Here is a 20,855-nt window from a genome sequence, read left to right as displayed (position 1 = left end):
TGTTCTAAAGGGATGTCCTTGTATTCTGAGGCTGTGCCCTCTCTTCCTAGACTCCCCCACTATTGGAAGCATCCTCTCCACATCCACTCTATCCAGGCCTTTCAATATTTGATAGGTTTCAATGAAATCTCCCTTTATTCATCTAAGCTCTAGTGAGTACAGGCTTAGAGGTTAACCGTCCTTCAAATTCTTTTCTTTCAAACCCTCGAATGCCTTCACTTCAGTCTTCTTCCTCTGTAAATTATGAAAATGAAATAAAGAAACTGTGGTCACGCAGAAGCATATAATTAAACACAGCACTTTATTGAAAGGTTCAACCTGTGTCATCATCCCTTGAGCTTGGCCTCCTTGTTTATTACTCACTCCACTCTCCTGGTCCATTAATGCTTAATTAAAAATTAAAATAATTACAGGTTCACACCCCAGGACCTTTATTATCTATAATCTGTGTATCTTACCCACTGGTTTTCAATAGACCCAACTATGGAGCTGTCCTTCCAGCAGAACAGGAATGTGAAACTACAACACAGACAACAATGAACACACACAGAATGCTGGAGGAGCTCAGCAGGTCCAGCATCAATGGAAAAAAAAATAATCAGTCAACATTTTGGGATGAGATCCTTCATCATAAAGGGTACTGAAAAACCTGAGGAACATTCTTTAAACCAGAAGGTTGTTCATGTCTAGAATGAGCTGCCAGAGGAAGTGGTTGATGCAGGTACATTAACAACATTCGAAACACATTTGTATAGGTACATAATACGAATGGTTCCAATGGATGGTATGGTGGGGGTGGGGGGGGCTACTGCACAGGACCGAAAGAAGCTGCAGAGGGTCATAAATTTAGTCAGCTCCATCTTGGGTACTAGCCTACAAAGTACCCAGAATATCTTCAAGGAGCGGTGCCTCAGAAAGGCAGCGTCCATTATTCAGTATCCCCAGCACCCAGGGCATGCCCTTATCTCACTGTTACCATCAGGTAGGAGATACAGATGCTGAAGGCACACACTGAGCAATTCAGGAACACTTTCTTGCCCTCTGTCATCCAATTCCAGAATGGACATTGATCCTGTAAACACTATCTCACTTTTTTAATAATATATTATTTCTGTTTTTGCATGATTTGTAATCTATTCATTCTATATTATGTATTGCATTGAACTGCTGCTGCTAAGTTAACGAATGTCACGACACATGCCGGTGATAATAAACCTGATTCTGATTCTGGATATGGACCAATCACGGGCAAATGGGACTAGCTTAAATAGGAACTGCGGTCAACATAGACCAGTTGGGCTGAAAGGCCTGTTTCCATGATTCCTCATCTCCACAACTAACTAAGTGTATGAAAAATACATATCAGTACTGTTAATGTCTCTATGGGTTCAATACATTTACTGTTAGGTAAATGACTTAACAAGAACAAGTAGATACAAAACTCAAGAGAAATAACAGCCAATTAAAGTAAAAAAAAAATTCTCAGCTTATTCTGAATAGGAAGATGTAAATATGTACATTCCAAACCCATTCACAAAACTATAATTCACACTTAGAAGTCATCCACATTCAGAATTGATTCACATCCCTGAAGGCTACTCTGTCTTCAGTCTCCTGTCTGGAGGTTCTCACACTGAACAGTTCATGATATAAGATTTAGATTTATTTATAACTTGTACAACAAAACATACAGTGAAATGCATTCTTTGTGTTAATAACCAACACACCCAAAGATGTGCTGGGGCAGCTCACAAGTACCGCTACACACTCTGGTGCCAACTTCACATGCTCAGCAGAACAATATAGAACACAATAAAACAGAAAACAATCAATACAGCAACAACAGCAAAACAAGCCCTGCTCTTCCCTCCCACTCACTCATCCACCCATGCAGATTTGGCCTCCAGCAGACTCATGTTCAATTTTTTCCAACTTACCATCTGAACTTACCCGTGACCTTGGGATTTTTCCCCTCTGCATAATTTTTACAAGTCTTTACCGGATTCACTTCACGAGCAAACATTTGGAAAAGGTGCATAAGAGATTTACTAAAATGATTCACGAATGAAATATATGGATTGACCAGAGACACTAGCATTGTTCTTGATTTGATGCAAATCTACAACAATATACATTTCACCATACATTTTGATGTTTTGATGTACATGTGACAAACAAAGCTAATCTTATCTCTTTAATATTTTGGTCACAAGCCCTCCAACTTCCCTGACTTTCAGATGTCAGAACATCTCTCCAAATCTCCCATTTTGTCTGCAGCTATACATTTGGAACAGGTTGTTACTATCTCTCTACAAACCTAATAAGAAAGTGGAATCTTTCTACTTTTCTTTCCTAACCTGAAAATTTTGATCCTTGTCACTGTGTATCTATGTCTATCTATCTGTCTATCTATGCCTCTTATCATCTAGTACACCTCTACTGAGTCATCTTGCATCCTTCTTCACGCCAAAGAGAAAAGCCCTAGCTCACTGAACCTTTCCTGATAAGACATGCTCTCTAATCCAGGCAACATCCTGGTAAATCTCCTCTAAGTCATCGAATCCTTCCTTTAATGAGACTACAAGAACTGAACACAATATTCCAAGTGTAGTCTAACCAGGGTTTTATAGAGGTGCAACATTATCTTGTGGCTCTTGAACTCAGTACTCCAACTAATGAAGGCCAATACACCAAACAACTTCTTAACAACCCTATCAACTTGCATGGCAACTTTGAGTGATCTATGGAAGAGATCCCTCTGTATCTCCACACTGCTAAGAAACCTGCCATTAACTCTGTATTCTGCCTTCAAGTTCAACCTTGCAAAGTGAATCACCTCACACTTTTCCAAGTTGGACTCCATCTGTCAAGACTCCATTTTGGGGGCAGCCATCTTCTGTGGCTGAACCACTGAATATTTGGAAGCAGACTTACCAAAGAAGCCTCACCGCTCCACCCACAACACCCACCCCCTACCTGCATAATACATCCCAAAAAGATTATTTTAAAAAATCCACCACTTCTGTGGAACATTAACAATTGCATGTAGATATCCAGCCATGCACAAGGTGTTACAAAATGCCATGGGAGTGTCAGCAAATAAAAAGCATGGTCAGACAGATAATGCTTAAGGAGACAGAATGGTTGTGGAAGATAGCTGGGAATCGGGTGGCTAATGTTGAGAACTGGTGTGTCACTGAGCCCAGAATCTGAAGAGTACAGAGGTCCCAGAGGGTTGTTGATTTAGACTGCAAGGCCATAAGACGTAGGAGCCAAATTAGGTTATTCAGCTCACTGAGTCTGCTCTGCCATTCCATCATGGCTGATTTATGATCCCTCTCAAATTCATTCTCCTGACTTTTCCCTCTTATTAATCAAAAACCTATCAACCTCTGCTTTAAATATGCCCAATGACTAGGCAGCTGTGGCAATCAATTCCATCGATTCACCACCCTCTGGCTAAAGAAATTTCTTCTCATCTCTGTTCTAAATGGCCATCCTTTTATTCTGAGGTTGTGTCCTCTGGCCCTAGATTCCTAGATTCCCCCACTATAGGAAACATGCTCTCCTTGGCATTCCTGGGATCATTTCATGAACCTCCTCTGGACCATCTCCAATGCCTGCATATCTTTTCTTAGATAAGACGTCTAAAACTGCTTATGATACTCCAAGTGCAGTCTGACCAACACCTTACAAAGCATCATTACATTCTTGCTTTTATATTTTAATCCTCTCAAAATGAATTGGCAGAGGCTATGGAGATTAGTGAGGCTGCCTTAAGCTTTAATGAAAAAAATGCCTGAGCTAGCATGCACCTTAGGCAAATATGAATGGTAACCAAGTGCACACATTGGATTTTCATACCATTTGCAATGCAGACTCTAGAAAGCTTTGACATTCCCTTCTCCCCAAATGCAGTTGGTAAACACGTACATGAGGGAGAAACAAAGAATACGTCAATAAAATTGGAAGTGAGTTAAGAGAAGGCTTGTGCATGGCATAAGCACCGACACCAAGCGACTGGGACAAGTATCTGCTCCAAGGGTGTGGTTTCTATTTGTTTTCCCAGCATGTTATCTCCAGAAGACACGGGCACTGTGAGATTTGACTTGGACACATCTGGTTCAATAAATTAAATCAACTCCATGCCTGAAGTGATATTGCACAGTTGCTCAGTGGTGAAGTATTACAGAGCCTCACTGTACCGAGAATCACACAGTCTAACCTCCCAGAAATAGGCACTTCAGACCCCAGCTCATGTCAGTGCTGACCGTTTACCCCCATCTAGTTGGTAACATGCTACACCTTAGTGAATCAAGAGCTTCTTACATGTTTTCAGAGTCTCTGCCTCCTCCAGCCTATGAGGTAATTCACACCACTCTCCCTCAGTTATCTTTAAATCAGCTCCATTTCACCTTAAACCCATACCCTCTAGTTCTTGGTACTCCTGCTCTTTTAACTATCTACTTCACTATGCCTCTCATGTACTATTTATTAAGTACTGTTCAGAAAATACTATTTACTATTTTACGAAGTATTATTTATGTACTTATTTATTATTATTGTATTCACACAGATTGTTTCCTTTTGTCCATTGGTTGTTTGTCAGTCTGGCTGTGGTTTTTCATTGATTCTAATTTTTTTTGTTTCTATTATAAATGCCTGTAAGAAAATGAATCTCAAGGTAGTATATGGTGGCCACTTTATTAGGTACACCTTCATGTCTGTTTGTCAGTGCAAATATCTAAATGGCCAACCAAGTGGGAGCTATTCAATACATAAAAGCATGCAGACATGGCCAGGAGACTAAGTTATCATTCAGACCAAGCATCAAAATGGGGAAGAAATGTGAACTAAGTGACTTTGACCTTGGAATGATTGTTGGTGCCAGGCAGGGTGATTTGATTATCTCAGAAACTGCTGATCTCCTGGGATTTTCATGCACAACAGTCTCTAGAGTTTACAGAGAATGGTGCAAAAAAACACAGAATAATAATTCAATGAACGACTTTCTGGAGGCAAAAATGCCTCATTAATGAGAGAGGTCAGAGGAGAATGGCAGACTGGGCCAAACAGACAAGGTAACTCAAATAACGACATGTTACAACAGTGGTGTGCAGAACAGCATCTCGGAATGTACAACATGAACCTTGAAATGGATAGGCTACATCAGCCTAAGACCAAGAACATACACTCAAGAGGCCACTTTGTTAGCTGCTGATTTATTAGATTTATTAGTTCCTCCAGCATTTTGTGTATGGTTGCTCTGGATTTCCAGCATCTACAGAATCTGCTGTGTTTGTGTACATACTCTGGTATTCTTCTCTACAGCTGATGAAGCAAACCATCCCAAGCGCCTACTTCACTATCATCTCTATTTGTGCAGTAGTTTATAAGGATATACAGGCTTGTACTCCAAAGATCCTCTGTTTGCAACAGTCTGTAGGGCATACGCCTTACCATTGTTTGACTTTCCAAAATACCTCACTCCAGAAGAATATCCATCCCTGTGTGACTCTCCTGATTCTTTGTCAATCCATTCCCACTTTCCTCTCTGACAAGTTGAATCCTGGTTGGCTAATATTTCAGCTCCCATCTCCACTCCTGACCCAACAACCTGGAACTCAGTCGAAGCCTCACGTCCACTGACCTCTGCAGGATGATGTTCTAGATTGCCACTGTTCAGAATAAACACTCAAATAAAGAACTCTTGCTTTATGCCCTTGACCTTTCATTAAACAATTTTTCTACAAAGAAAAATAATTTTTCCCCCATCAAATCCTTTTCAACACTTTAGATACCTTAGGTGCCATCATGTAATAAACACAATTTTATTTAACAGCTTGTATTTACAATATAAATACAATAGGACAATAAATAAATCAATGGTAAATTCTGGGGGAAATGTCCAATTTCAATAAAAGATCTAGTGTCTGAAGATCATCTACATTTGAAGTGTGGCACTCTAGTGTAGCAGCTAGAATAACACTTTACAGTGATTAATGTTCAAATCCTGCAGATATCTTTAAGGAATTTGTACGTTCTCCCTGTGATTGCATGGGTTTCCTCTGAGTATTCCACTTTCCTCACACATTCCAAAAAATGTACATGCAAGTAAGTTGTGGGAATACTATGTAGGATCGGAACAAGTAAGTTTTACACTTAACTTTCATCTCAAGTCTATTTTCCCTTTAAGATTGATTTATATTCTAAGAAAAAAAACTTGTAGGTAAACTGCTTCAAGACAATGTTGATGCAGAATGATTCACTCTGGTAAACTGAAGTGAATTGATGTCTGTCACTTCTATAAGATTAATCTCACTTGGTGTAATCATGTGGTCAGGCTAATTTATGTTTATGAAGCTCAAAACTGGGATAACAGATTACCACTGCATTTATTACTTCAATGCTCACATTGTAATTTGCTTCATAAGTTAGTCTGTGGTGTTTGCTTCAGAATCAAACAAGCCACAAGTCTTACATATCTCCAAATCGTCCCTCCAAGACCACTTCCCTTTAATATTCCCCTTCTTCATCTACAGGAGCTGGGCATCACTGGGAACAATACCCTGACCTGCCACAAACTCCATTTTATTTAGATTTAGCACGATAACATGGCCTTCCAGTCCAATTAGCCCATGGCACCCAATTACTCCCATGTGACTAAGTAACCTAATAACCCATACGTCTTTGAAATATAGGAGGAAACCCATACGGTCACGGGGAGAACATACAAATTCCTTACAGACAGAGGTAGGAATTGAACCTGGGCATATGGCACTGTGATAGTGTTACACTATCTGCTACAGTAATGTACTATTCCTTTCAGCCAAGACTTTCAAAATCAAAGTAAATTTATTATCCAATTACATATATGTTACTATTTGCTAACTTAATTTTCTTGAAGGCATTTACAGGAGAATAAAGAAATATGATATAATTCACAAAAAACTGTAGATAAACAAAGACTAACAAACAACCAAAGTGCAAAAGAAGATAAATTGTTCGTAAAAATAAATAAGTAATATTGAGAACCTGAATTGTAGTGTCCATCAAAATGAGTCTGTAGGTTATGAAATCAGTTCGGAGTAACGGTAGGTGAAGTTATCCACACTGATTCTGGAGCCTAATGGTGGAAGGGTAACAACTGTGAATCCACCTTCAGGTTCCCCCAAAACTTCAGTACCTTTGTACTTGCAACTCATTAACCCCTTGGACCAACTACCTCCCAACTAAGAAAGGGTGTGCTGGCATTGGAGGGGGTCCAGAGGGGGTTCACGGGAATTATCCTGGAAACAAAAGGGTTAACATATGAGGAGCATTTAATGGCTCTGGGCCTGTACTTGCTGGAGTTTAGAAGAATGACGGGGTGGGTGGATCTCATTGAAATCTATTAATTATTGACAAGTCTAGAAAGAGTGCATGTGGAGGATTCTAGGACCAGAGAGCACAGCCTCTGAATACAAGGACATCCCTTTAGAACAGAGATGAAGAAGAATTTTTTTAGCCAGAGGTTGGTGAATCCGTGGAGTTCATTGCTCCAGACAGCTGTGGAGGCCAAATCATTGCGCACATTTGAAGTGGAGGTTGATAGGTTCTTGATTAGTAAAGTCATCAAAGGTTGTAGGAGAAGGCAGGAGAAGGTTTTGAGAATGATAATAAATCAGCCATGATGGAATAACAGAGCCAAATAGCCTAATTCTGCTCCTATGTCTTATAGTCCTATGGATTGTCTCCATTGTATTCCTCTCCTGTTCTGTGTCTCCAACTATTCCAGGAGGTAACACTAGTTCTGGAAACCCTTTCCCTGAATTCACTCTCTGGCTACTGCCCAACTCTGGTTCAGAACCCACCACACTGTGCTTCCCAGTCCTCTGCCACCACTCGGCACATCTTCTTGCATTTCTTATGTACCCTGGCACACTTTCTTTTGTTCAGAAGCATCTCTGCTGCTTAACACACAACACAGGCAGGCTGTATGCTGCTCAAAGATACCATACTATTTTTGCCTTGATGCAAATCAGCTGTGGCCACAGGTCCCTGCAAATGAGGTGGCTTTGTTTGGGTGTGTGGCATCACCTAAAATTCCCAGTGCCATTAGACAAATTTCACAACATATGTCAATGATATTAAACCTGATTCTGATTCTGAGGAGTGAGTCTTGCAGTGCAACAGTTCTGCATCAATGTTCTATGGTAGATATCAATCAGAAAGAGAGAGAGAGAGAGCGCCAGGGGCCTTTTCATTTAACTGGTATTTGGATGATTGCACCCATGTAGGTTTTCATGTGAATATTATGCAAACACTTATTGAGACCTGGCCCTTCATCAGAATCCCCAACATTTACCTCTTGGCTTTAGGCAATGGGCACCAAGCCGCTTAGATCTGTTGGTCGCACCATCACTGTCAGACTGAGTATTTTGTTACGCCTATCTGTCAACTGCTATGCTAACCTTTTGGAAGAAGTACCTGGATGCAGCACAGTTTGGCATAGCAACTGTTCTGCATATGACCGCGAGAAAGTGCAAAGAGTTGTGGACACAGTTCAGCACATCAGAGAAACCAGCCTCCCCTCCATGAACTCTATTTATACTTCTCGCTGTCTTGGTAAAGCAGTCAGCATAATCAAAGACCCTACCCACCATGGACATACTCTCTTCTCCCTCTTCCATCAGGCAAAAGGTACAATTTTATAAAAGCAGGCACCACCAGGCTTCTACCCCGCTGTTATAAGACTATTGAATGGATTCATAGTATGATAAGATGAACTCTTGACATCGTAATTTATCTCATAATGATAATTCGCTTTAATTTGCGCTTATGATGCACTTTCTCTGTTACTGTCATTCTGACTCCAGGTACCACAAGGAAGAAGCCATAGAGGGATTTGAAACAAGGACTTGAGAAGCTGAGTTACAGGGAAAGGTTGAAAAGTTTAGGACTTTATTCCCTATAGCATATGAGAACAAGGGGAGATTTGATAGAAGTTTACAAAATGATGAGGGGTATAGACAGGGCAAATGAAATCAGGCTTTTTTCACTGAGATTGGGTGAGGGTACAACTAGAAGTCATGGGTTAAGGGTGAAGGGTGAAATGTTTAAGGAGAACATGAGGGAAAGCTTCTTCAGTTAGAACATGGTGAGAGTGTGGAACAAGCTGCCAGCAGAAGTGGTGGATCTGGTACAATTTCGATATTTAAGAGAAGTTTGAAATAGGTAGATGGATGGAAGGGATATAGAGAGCTATGATCCTGCTACAGGACAATGGTACTAGGTAGAATAATACTTTGCATGGAATAGATGGACTGAAGGACCTGTTTCTGTGCTTTAGTTTTCTATAACTATAACTCTAAGAAGGGAGATTTTTTAAATCTTCAATGCTAAATCAATAAAAGTTGACAGTGATGAACTTTTCTCAGTCTTTTAGGTGAATTTTATACTGGGTTATGCTGTGTTCCACATTAAAATTTACCACTAAGGGTTACTAATGCTGTACAGACTCACAAAATCAGACATTACCTGTAGGTAGGGAGACCAAGTTAATAAATCAGGCTAATTGTTTATCTTTAAACTTTTGGCATCATGAGTTCTCCCAAGTTTTGTTTGCCAACACAGCTGGGAATTCCTCTGAATTGATTAAAATGTGAAAGAACCTATATTGGAAATGGAATTACTTTATTATTGTCACATATACCAAGATACAGTGAAAAACTTGTCTTACATACTATTCATACAAATCAAATCATTACACAGAGCACTGAAGTAGAACAAGATAAAACAACAGAATGTGGAATACAGTGTAACAGTTACAGAGAAAGTGCAGTGCAGGTAAACTATAAGGTGCAAGTTCATAATGAGGTAGAATGCGAAATTAAGACTTCATATTATGGTACTCGAGGACCATATCCCACTCAGTCAGCACATTTGGTGCAGGATTTTCTTTCAATATAAGAAAACTACAGAGAGCTATCAGGTCAGCTGTAAAGGTAAGTGGCTGCACTCTACCAACATCGCAGGACTTGTATGTGCCCTGGACAACAAAGCAGGCAGAAAATCCATTGCAAGCATTGCCCACCCTGCCAACTGCATTTTCCAAAAGTTCCCTTCTGGAATGTGCTACAGGGCTATTAAACCAAAAATTTCACATCAATTTAAAAGTTATTTTTCCCATTGTACTAACTATTCTAGTTAGCCCCCACCTCCTCTATCGATTTCCTCCCATCAATATACTGCACTATAAACACATTTTATAATGCTGTTTACATTGTGAATACATTCAGGTATTTTGAATTTATGCACATTTATTCCAAATGCACACTTCTAACATTGTGCTTATATAATTCTTTTTCTTTTCTAATTGTTGAATGCTATTATTTTTTGTTGTATGTCATGCCAACACATCACAGCAAATTCCTAATACATGTAAAGGTATTTGGCAAATAAAGCTGATCATTGATTTAACATTGCAATTTGGTGTTGTTGATAATGCAGATGACATTCTGCCCAATGGAACATGCATTGTACCTATGATACAGTGCTGCACATTTAGAATGATAGAGTCATAGAACATTACAGCACAGAAGCAGGACCTTTGGCCCATCTAGTCCATGCTGAACTATTATTCTGCTTGGTCCCATCGACCATAGCCCTCCATACCCTCCCATCCATGTACTTATACAAATTTCACTTAAACTTTGAAATCAAATCTGCATCCATAACTTCTGCTGGCAACTTGTTCACACTAGCACCAACCTGTAAGTGAAGAAGTTCCCCCTCAGACTCACTGTAAACATTTCACCTTTCACCCTTAACCCATGACCACTAGTTGTAATCTCAAAGGAAAAAGCCTGTTTGCAGTTACCCTCTCTACAACCCTCATCATTTTATATACTTTTTTGTAGTTTTCTTGTTCACCCTTGAAAAAGACTATTTTGCACATTTCTAACACATACACACACACATATATGTATATATATATACATGGAAGATCTAAATCTATGTGTATTTCATAATACCTTAAAAGGTCATGAGTTTTATTGACATACATAAATATTTCCATATATGTAGGAAGTATTTCTGTACATTGAGTACTCATGGTCTTGTAAGGATTATATCACTTAATTCCATACTTTATTGCATAGCCACATCTTATCATATCATATCTTACTGCTATTGTTATCTTTCTTTGTTAACAACAATGATGCATTTCACTGTATGTTTCGATGTACGTGTGATAAATAACTCTGAATCTGAGTTATCAAAGTTATGGTGTTAATTCTACTTCCAAAACTCCACAGAGTCACCCAGCACAGAAATAGGTCTTTTGGCTCAAGTGGTCCACGTCAGCGAAGATCCCACTTTGATGTTAGTTCCATTTGCCAACTTTTGGCACATACCCTTCTAAACATTTCCAATCCACGCACTCATCTAACTGTCTTGTAAAAGTTGATATTGTATTTGCCTCAACCACTTTTTCTAGGAGCTTCTACATACACACCACCCTCTGTGTGAAAAAGCTTATGCTTTGGTTCTAATTAAGTCACTTCCTCCTCACCCTAAATCTACACCCTCCAGTTCTTAATTCACTAAACCTGGGGAAAAGACTGAGTGCATTCACTTTACCGTAGGAGGACTGTAGGGATAATAAGGATAGTCTTCTTCCTGCCTGCGACTCAAGTCCACTCAAACCTCTCTTACCCTGAGCCTCAAATTGTGCTTCTCCTCGCCTGGATCTCTTCCTCCCACAGTCGGTCAGCTTGCCATCAAAGACCCATCACATCTCTTGTCACCCTAGTTTGCTAAACCTATCCATTAAATATCTCAGTCACTCAGAAACAACAGCATTGCAACAGGAGAGATGGGGAGAATACAGTCTGGGAGTGTGGCATGTTGTAAATAGTAAAGACATAAAAAATCAGCTTTATTTGTCACATGTACATCAAAATTTCAAAACATGCAGTGAAATGCATGGTTTGCGACAATTCAATTGCACAGGAAGCAGCCAAACAAGAGTTGCTATGCGTCTGGCGCTAATGTAACAGGTCTGCAGCTCACTAACCCTAACCCGTACGACTTTGGGTCGTGGGAGAAAACGGGAGCACCAGGAGGAACCCCACGCAGTCCCGGGACGAACGTACAAACTCCTTAAAGACAGCAGCAGGAATTGAACTCCCATTTTTCCGCTAGGGGTCTAAACTGTTGCACTAATGGCTACGCTACCATGCTACCACACATGCTACTTTGCCATCCTCTATGCTACTGTGCTGCTCCAGTTGAAAACGCTAGAATGTCTGAGGAAAATTCTAGAATGTATCATGCCACATACAAAGATAGGTGGAGGGACTGGTGGTGTTGAGGAAGCAGGGAGTCTGCAGAAGGACTTCGACAGGCTGTGAGAATGGGCAAAGAAGTGGCAGGTAGAATATAGTGCAGGAAATTGCCTAGTCATGCACTTTGGTAGAGGAAATAAAAGCCGATGGGGAGAAAATTCAGAAATCGGAAGTCCTCGTGCAGGAACCCTAAAGGTTAACTTGCAGGTTGAGTCAGTAGTAAGGAGGGCAAATGCAATTTTAGCATTCATTTCTAAAGGGCTAGAATATAAAAGCAAGATCCAATGCTGAAACTTTATAAGGCATTGGTCAGATCACACTTGCAGTATTGTGAAGAGTTTTGGGCTCTATAACTAAGAACTGATTTGCTGGTGCTGGAGAGGGTGCAGAGGAACTTTACGACAATGATCCCTGGAATGAAAAGGTTAACATATGAGGAGGGGTCGAAGGGTATGGGTCCGTACTCGCTGTAGTTTAGAAGATTGAGGGGGAAATCTTATTGAAATCTAATAAATAATGAAAAGCCTAAATAGACTGGACGTAGAAAGGATAATCAAAACGTGGCGCAGACTTGTCAAGTGCCCTACATAATGATGAAAACAATATGTCCCTGTCCCTCCACACTGGAGAGAAGGTCATGGCCAGCCTGGTCTCCTGTTCTATCTCACCTTCCAGTGTCCATTGTTAAGGATGAGATTCCAGCTGAGGTACGGGGATCATAGTCAAACATCCAAATGAATTTGACAATCGAGATCCACCAAACAAAATGAAAGATTTCACATGCACATAGTACTCTCACCCTTCTCAGGATTATCTAAAGGCAATTCTAGCCAATTAATTGCATTGGAGATGAGGTGGCTATTTTGTGCCTAGCAAGCCCCATGGTCAGTGTTCTCCCTTACAGAGATGATGTTTGTGGTACAATGTGACGTGGGTGTAATATCATGTTGCCCCTGCAATCGATTATGTCCAATTCATGGATGAGACAGAGCAGAGGTGAACATCACATGGGAGAGGATATCGCTGGGAGAGTGTGGACTGCTCTGGATGGAGCACCTACCCCTTTCTTCCTCAGAACTCTTCAGGTCGAGATGTGGATCTACAAACTCTTGCCTCTATGATGAGGGTTGACCCACCGGCCACAGAATGGACCGTATGGGCCAGAATCCCACCAGCAGTGGACAGTCTCTTGCAAATAAATATACAGGGAGGGATCAGAAGGAGAGGGGAGGAGTGATAGAAGAGGGAAGGTGAAGTATAAAGGAAGGGAAGAGTGATGAGAGGGGAGGAGGTGTGAGAGATGATGGACAGGAGGGATAGAGGGAAGAAAGGGAAAGTAGGTAGAGAAGAGAGGAGAGTTAGAGGGGAGAAGGAGGATGGATGGAGGGGAGGGATGGAGGGAGAGGGAGTGGAGAAGAGATCAAGAGAAAGAGCGATAGGGCAAAGAAAGGAGGAAAGAAGGTTGGGGCAAGATAACAGTTAGGAGAAGAGGAATAGAAGGAAGGCGAATAGGAGGGAGAGGGAGGAGGGATATAGGAAGGGAGGGAGTGGAAAAGTTTCCTTCGAAGGAACTTTCCCCATAGACGTGGGGCAGTGGCCGGTTCACAGTGGTGACGAAAACACTGGGTTAAACATTCGATAGCAAACAGTAAAACAGCACAAAGGGGCAAATCCTTTTCACCCTTGCCCAGTAAGGCTGACAGTCACAGGAAATTCGGGTGCCTATCCATCACCCTGCCTGTCCCCTCCGTGTCTCAGTCATCTGAGCATCATCAGATGTCGTTTCATAGGCTTCACATCTCTGGCTCTTCACCATAACATGGAGCTACAGCACAGTACACACCCTTCGGCCCACCATGTTGTACCAACCCTTTAACCTTCTCCAAGACCAATCCAACCCTCCGCCCTCCATAATCCTCTATTTTTCTTTCATCTCTATCAGTTTTCTAATGTCCCGAATGTACTCGCCTGTACACCAACCGTGGCAACGCGTTCCATTCACCCTCCACTCTCTGGGGTACTTCTCTCAAAACAGTTTAATATTATAATCCCCTGTAATAGCCATTTCCGTCCACCCTATCTATACCACTCATCGTCTTCTGCACCTCTATCAAGTCGCTTCTCATCCTTCTTCGCAAATAAGTAAATCAAATGTGTCAAATATTTAGAAGCTGGGTATTTAAATGCACACTTCCTCCAAAAAGCTTTGATGATTTTCCATGAAGTTATTTCCCACTGATAGGGCCGAGTAGAGACCTGACTCTACCGTCGACAGTTTACTCTCCTCCATAGATGTTGAGCTCCTCCAGTATTCCGTGTGCGCTGCCTCTGCTCTGCTTCAGTTACTGGGACTGTACTCTGGAGTGGAATGGAGGGCAAATAGACATTGTTTCTTGCCTCCCCCCCCCCCTCGCCCATTCATGCGCGTCCCAATTTCAGTACCTGCCAACTAGGTTTCGCAGTCTTACAGTGTCTTTACCCAGTTGTCGCTCCCTTTATAAGTCACCTGAAACCCTCATTGTCTCTGCGACCGCATCCCAACTGAGAGCAAAATCAGGTTTATTATCACTGACATGTGTTATGAATTCTGTTGTTTTGTGGCAGCAGTTCAACGCAAGATATAAAATTATTAGAAGTTACAAAAATAAATAAATAAATCGTGCAAAAAAAAAAAAAAAATAAAATAAAATTAAAAAATGAAGTTGTGCGCGTGGACCGTTCGGAAACCTGACGATTCGAGAAAAAATAAAGGTTCCAAATGGTCGCCCGAAATTCTTGTTATTTAGCACCGGAATTTCCAGATAGAGGGGACAATGTCTTCGCTTAAATCAACATCAGACAATGAACACAAGAGATTCTGCAGATATTGGGAATGCAGAATATCACAGGCAAAAATGGAAACTGAGACGGTCGGGCAGCATCTATGGAAATGAATTAGCAGTCGACGTTTCCGGCCGAAACCTTTCAATCATATTGGGTGAAAGGTCACAGCCCGAAACGTCAGCTGTTTATTCATTTCCATAGTGGCTGCCTGACCTGCTGAATTTCTCTAATATTGTGTGTGTGTGTTACTCGAGAGATCAGGCAGTTCTGCGCGGAAATGTTAAACTCGAGACACCCAGATCTCATGGGAGCATTTCTGTCTGAAAATTACCTTCATACATAACTAATCCATAAACCGTTACAGAATGCTTTGTACCTAAAACATCATTACATAAAACTTTGTTCAAGCCTCCTGTGTATAAATCTGAGCTGTTTGTAGGGAAATTGATTCATGAAAGTCTTAAATTGGAGCAAAACCTCACCTCAGCGCAGCCTTCACCCCATTGTATAACCGTAGGGGTCGTTACTAGAAAACGTAATTGACATTTTGGTTTTGTTTTGTTTGGGGATAAAATCATGCATTTTTCTGTTACGGTCACCTTCCATGCAAAGGATTATTATGGAAGTGATGCCCCGTAGCATCGCAGGGAACTTGGCGATTATTACCGACAAGGCTATGCTGGGTGGTCGAGGAAAGAAACGATGCCGATCGGCCTCTCAAGGAGTTCACCCAACGAATAGCCAAGTTCGCAGAATGATTCTCACGGGGAGGAGGGAGATTTCGTCCGCGGAGTCGTTGCCGGCTCTAAGAGTAGAGACACAAGAGAGTGTAGATACTGAGTGCGGAGGTAGCCAGAAGAAACAAACTCTTGCGAAACACAGCGGGGTCAGTCAACACCTGTGGAGACAGATGGGCGGCGAACCTTTCGGGTCCAATTCCGATGCAAAGTCTCGACCCGAAATGTCCACCATCCTTTTCCCTTCACAGATGCTGTTCCACCCGATGAGTTCCCTCAACAGCCTGTTTTCAGGCTTGTAAGAATAATAAAAATAACTGGGTTATTACCAGTTTTCCGCCTTCTCCCCTCACCCCGTGAACGATGCAAATGGATCTATCTCTCGACCTCCCCTGAGATTCTACACCCTTGATCGTTCACTGAGTGAGATAGTTTCTCATCATGTCACTTTCTGCCGTTTTTCGCCAATAAGCTTTTTTCTCTGCACCCCCCCCCACACACCCCCCCCGCCAAAGGAAGAGATGGCTTCTCCATCCATCCTGCCCATAAGCTTCAAGTCCTTCTGCCAGATCCCCGACCAACTCCTCTGTTCCAATGTGAACTTTGTTTACCCAGTCCGTCCACGCTCAACCCTGGAACTATTTTGGGAAACCTGTTCTGCGCCTTCTCCAAAGCCTTCATACCTTCCCTGACACTAATGCTGGGAATCCGGGCTCTGTGGAAACGGGAACAAGGGTTGGTCCCTCGGTCCCGCTCTGTCATCCACTGAGAGAATGACTAATCTATGATCGGTCCATCAAACACCTTCCCAACTACAAGAAAGCAGCATCCATCATTAAGGACCCCAGCATCCAGGCCATGCTCTCTTCTCGCTATTACCATCGGGCAGGAGGTACAGGAGCCATAGATCCCACGCATTAGATTCAAAAACAGTTACTCCCCTTCAACCATCAGGCTCATGAACCAACGTGGATAACTTCACTCATCTCGACTCTGAACTGATTCCACAACCTCCGGACTCACTTTCAAAGACTCTACAGCTCATGGTCTCAGTATTATTTATGTATTTATTAATCATTTTCATAACTTGTCGTCTTTTGTACATTGTTCGTTCGTCACCCTTTGTTTATATGTGTTTTTTCATAAATGTTGTAGCATTTATGTATTTTCCTGTAAATGTCTGCTGGAAGATCTTTCTCAAGGCAGTGTATGGTGACATAATGTATATGTATACGTACATTGACAATAAACTTAGTCTGACTTTGGCATCCAAGAAGATAATGCTTCCTACATAATCTTCATGTCCATTTCCAAGCTTAATTTGCAATTGAAAATCTGTGCAATCATTGTCTCTTTAAACAGTCCACTGTGGTCCAGCTAATGCTTATAAAATTTCACCGTTATTCTGGTAATCTTCTGCTGTACTTGTAAAATTAGGAGTCGATCAGCAATCTTCACTGTTTTCCCAAACTGCCCAACACCTCCCAAGCTCGCCCGTCCATGATTTGCACTAAGTTCGCGACTGCTGGCCCACGGCATAACCCTATCCTTGGTCAATGGTCTCACACCTGCCAACCAGCCAGCAACGCTCCTTCTCCTCCACGCCTGCTCGCATCCGAGTACAAACCCACTTGGCTGTGATTCCCAATTGAGCGATTAGCCCGCGAAGGCCAATGTCAATATTCCTGCGTGTCAGAAAGTTCAAGGGTGCTGACAGGAGAACAAACATTGGTACGTTATGGCTGGTTCCAGTGATGTTAGAAACGAGCAAGGTACAAAGATTAGCCGGTTAAGTTATTACTTGCAGGGCAGGGAATCCTGGAGAAAAAGGGAACCCGATTAATAAACCTTACTGGGTCGGAATTAAACAGAGTGCTGAATCATTAGAACGCAAGGTACAGAGAGAAGAATAAGTTCCTATATCCATCTGAACTATGTAGGAACTTCTGGCAGAGGGTGATACATTTCTAGTAATTAGTAATCGTTTTGTTCTTGTCATATGTACCTGGATACAGTGACAAACTTTTATTTGCGCGTCATCTAGACGAAATCATTAGGGTCGTAGATGTTCGATCACTGGAGGGAGTTCAGAGTTCAAAATAAATTTATTATCAAAGTGTATATATGTCACCATACACCACTCTAACATTCATTTTCTTTCGGGCATTCACAGCAGAACAAAGGAATACAATAGAATCAATGAAAAACTACACACAACGACTGACAACCAACCAATGTGCAAAATCAGGCAAACTGAGCAAATAGAAAAACAATAATAAGCAATAATTAGTAAGTAATGAAACCACATGCTACCTTGAGATTCATTTTGTTGCAGGCATATACGGGAAAATAAAGGAATACAACAGAATTTATGAAAACTCATACATAAGCAAAGATCAAAGTGCAAAGGACGACAAATGGTGCACATTTAAACAAAAATAATGTTGAGAACATGAATTGCAATGTTCTTGAAAATGAGTCCATGGGTAGAAGCAGATCATTGTTCTGGTGAGTGAAGTTACCGACATTGGTTCAGGAGCATGATAGTTCGAGGGTAATAACCGTTCCTGAACCTGGTGGTGTGGGACCTAAGCTCCTGCGCCTTCTTCCCGATGGTAGTGACGAGTAGAGAGTCAGAGAGGGGTAGATAATTTTTGCAAGATCGAGGATTTGAGGACCACGGAAAACAGAGACTGAAGAATATTCTCGGTTCGGGGGAGATCGGCCGCGGTAGGGCCGAGAGGCCTGCTTCTTTTTGTATGTTTATGTCCTTCAATAAAATAACAGCTCATCTTTTTCTCTCGACACCACGCCATACACTTTCATATAAGAGCGTCTAACAATCACTGTTGTGGCTATTCGGGAGTTCTACAGATTTCTTGGGAAGAGAATCTCAGAGAGTCTCTGCCCCCTCGAATAAGTCGGGTTTTTTTTTCCTCATCGTGCTGAGTGGCTAGCCTCTTTACTTGCAAGACTGTTTCACGTTGCACGGGTTCCTCTTCCTTCTTGTGATTCTAACCATGATATTACTGGTACACTGCATCAAGAATGGACACGTATGCGCAGTGTGCCTGCCCACCCCAGTCCTTTCATTGCGGCAAGAAACGACAGTTACTGGAATCTGGAGTAAAAGCTACTGGAGGAATTCAAGGTTCAAGCAACATTTGTGGAGGCAGAGAGATGGTCGACGTAACACATACAACATGCTGGAGGGATTTAGCAGGTCAGGTAGCATCTATGGAGTGGAATAAAGTGTTGACATTCCAGGACGAGACCCTGATCAGAAACCTTTTGCCTCCACAGATGCTACTCAACCGCTGAGTTCCTCCAGCAGATGACTTTTTGTGCTTTGATGTTAAATTAACCCAGGTTTATACTTTAGGTTTAGAGAGATCTGGCACGGGAAGGGTTAAACGACAGAGCGCTCTCGCAAACCCACGCTCCCCTGGACTAAATATTCTTGAATGGAGAGCGGTTTAGCGCTTCACGTCAGAAAGGGAATCTAGGATTCACCCCAGTTTTTCATCATCACACATTGTAAAAATAGGCGCATCAGTCACCGAAAGGACGAGTTCACATTATTAATTTAGATTCGTCGCAGATAAGGAAATTATCCGCACATTAATTAATTAATGAGCAATTAAATAAGTGGAACTCAAAATAGGTGCCGGTGTCCAAACACCGGTTACTGGATTCAAACAGTTAACGTATGTACACCAGAAATCTTAGTGAGACAAAAGCAGCCCAGATAAATTTGGCTTGCTTTAAAAAAAATACATAGTGTTCAACATTGAGATTCTCCCCAGCCCCACCGGAGACAAATAACATAACTTATCGTCACCTCTTCTATGTAAGCTTTCAACGGATAAACCGATAATAAAGCGGTCTGTGGGAGCCCAGGTGTTTAATGCTATGATTTCCGCAGGTTAATATACTCTTTAACGGGCATTCTGCTATTGATTTTATTTCTTATTCCGCCATTGTTTTACCAAATTAGTAAATTCAGCCTTTTAAAAATCAACCAACTTTACTGATTCCAAACCATACACTGACCCGAAATGCAGATAAAGAAGAAAAATATAAATTCATCCGCATCTGAATGCAAATGTACAAGCAAAAGGCAGGTAGATAGATAATCACTTACACCTTTATTATTTATCATAAATTATAGCGACCTATGCAGACGCTTTTCAAAATGCAACTCCCGAAAACAGCGGCCCGTGTTTGGGTGTTGCTTATTGACATAATTAGCTTTACTACATGTCCCCATGTATCTTAAAATAAGGACGCGCAATTCAGTCTTGTAAATTTAGATTTTTTCACAAACAAACTAACATGCTAGAGTTGAAATCCGTTTTTATTCTTAACTGCACGTCTCAGTCACAACTAGGAAGCAACTTTAAACTTTAAAACATACAACACTAACCACTGCCAGCTGCCTTCATCCTCGGTGTTAACAGGACGAAGATATAATAATTATATGTGGTTAGGATAGATTCTAATGAATGGACTAGATTGCAGTGCGAAACACAACCAACCAGGCACCGGAATTGTAATCAGAAAATAGTGCTAGATTAAGTTATCTACGTAACAATTATGCAAGTGTCTCGCAATTTCTTTCTATTCCCTTTCCACATCTACATTTCCACCGCATTGTCAATACAGGCACAATTCATTTTTCTATATAATAATATATTAAAATCACTCAATTACACAAATAAGGATTAACACAAAATGTTCATGGTATGCCAGCTACTAGACATCAGATATTAAATGTCCCATTATAATTTTAGAGGTATCATGTCACATTTTATTTTTTTTTTTGTTCGTCTTTGATCAGAAGTTAGCAAAACTTTTACCCATATTCTCATACCGCCACACAGAGACAATTGCGCACAGAACAGAGGGAAAGAGAAGGAAATCCGGCCAGAATTACATGTCCTTAACAATCAATATTTCCCCTTCC

General features: G+C 41.3%; 1 protein-coding gene across 5 annotated transcripts in view; it reads right to left on the bottom strand.

The window, feature by feature from the left end:
• Nucleotides 1-20,855, bottom strand: part of nfixb (nuclear factor I/Xb) — a 413,008-nt gene that overhangs the window by 362,503 nt on the left and 29,650 nt on the right. The window lies entirely within an intron of this gene.

The sequence above is a fragment of the Hemitrygon akajei genome, chromosome 16 (assembly GCF_048418815.1).
Source record: "Hemitrygon akajei chromosome 16, sHemAka1.3, whole genome shotgun sequence".
Taxonomy (NCBI): Eukaryota; Metazoa; Chordata; class Chondrichthyes; order Myliobatiformes; family Dasyatidae; genus Hemitrygon; species Hemitrygon akajei.
The sequence above is the reverse complement of the archived record's forward strand: the minus strand, read 5'-3'. Positions and strand labels throughout refer to the sequence as shown.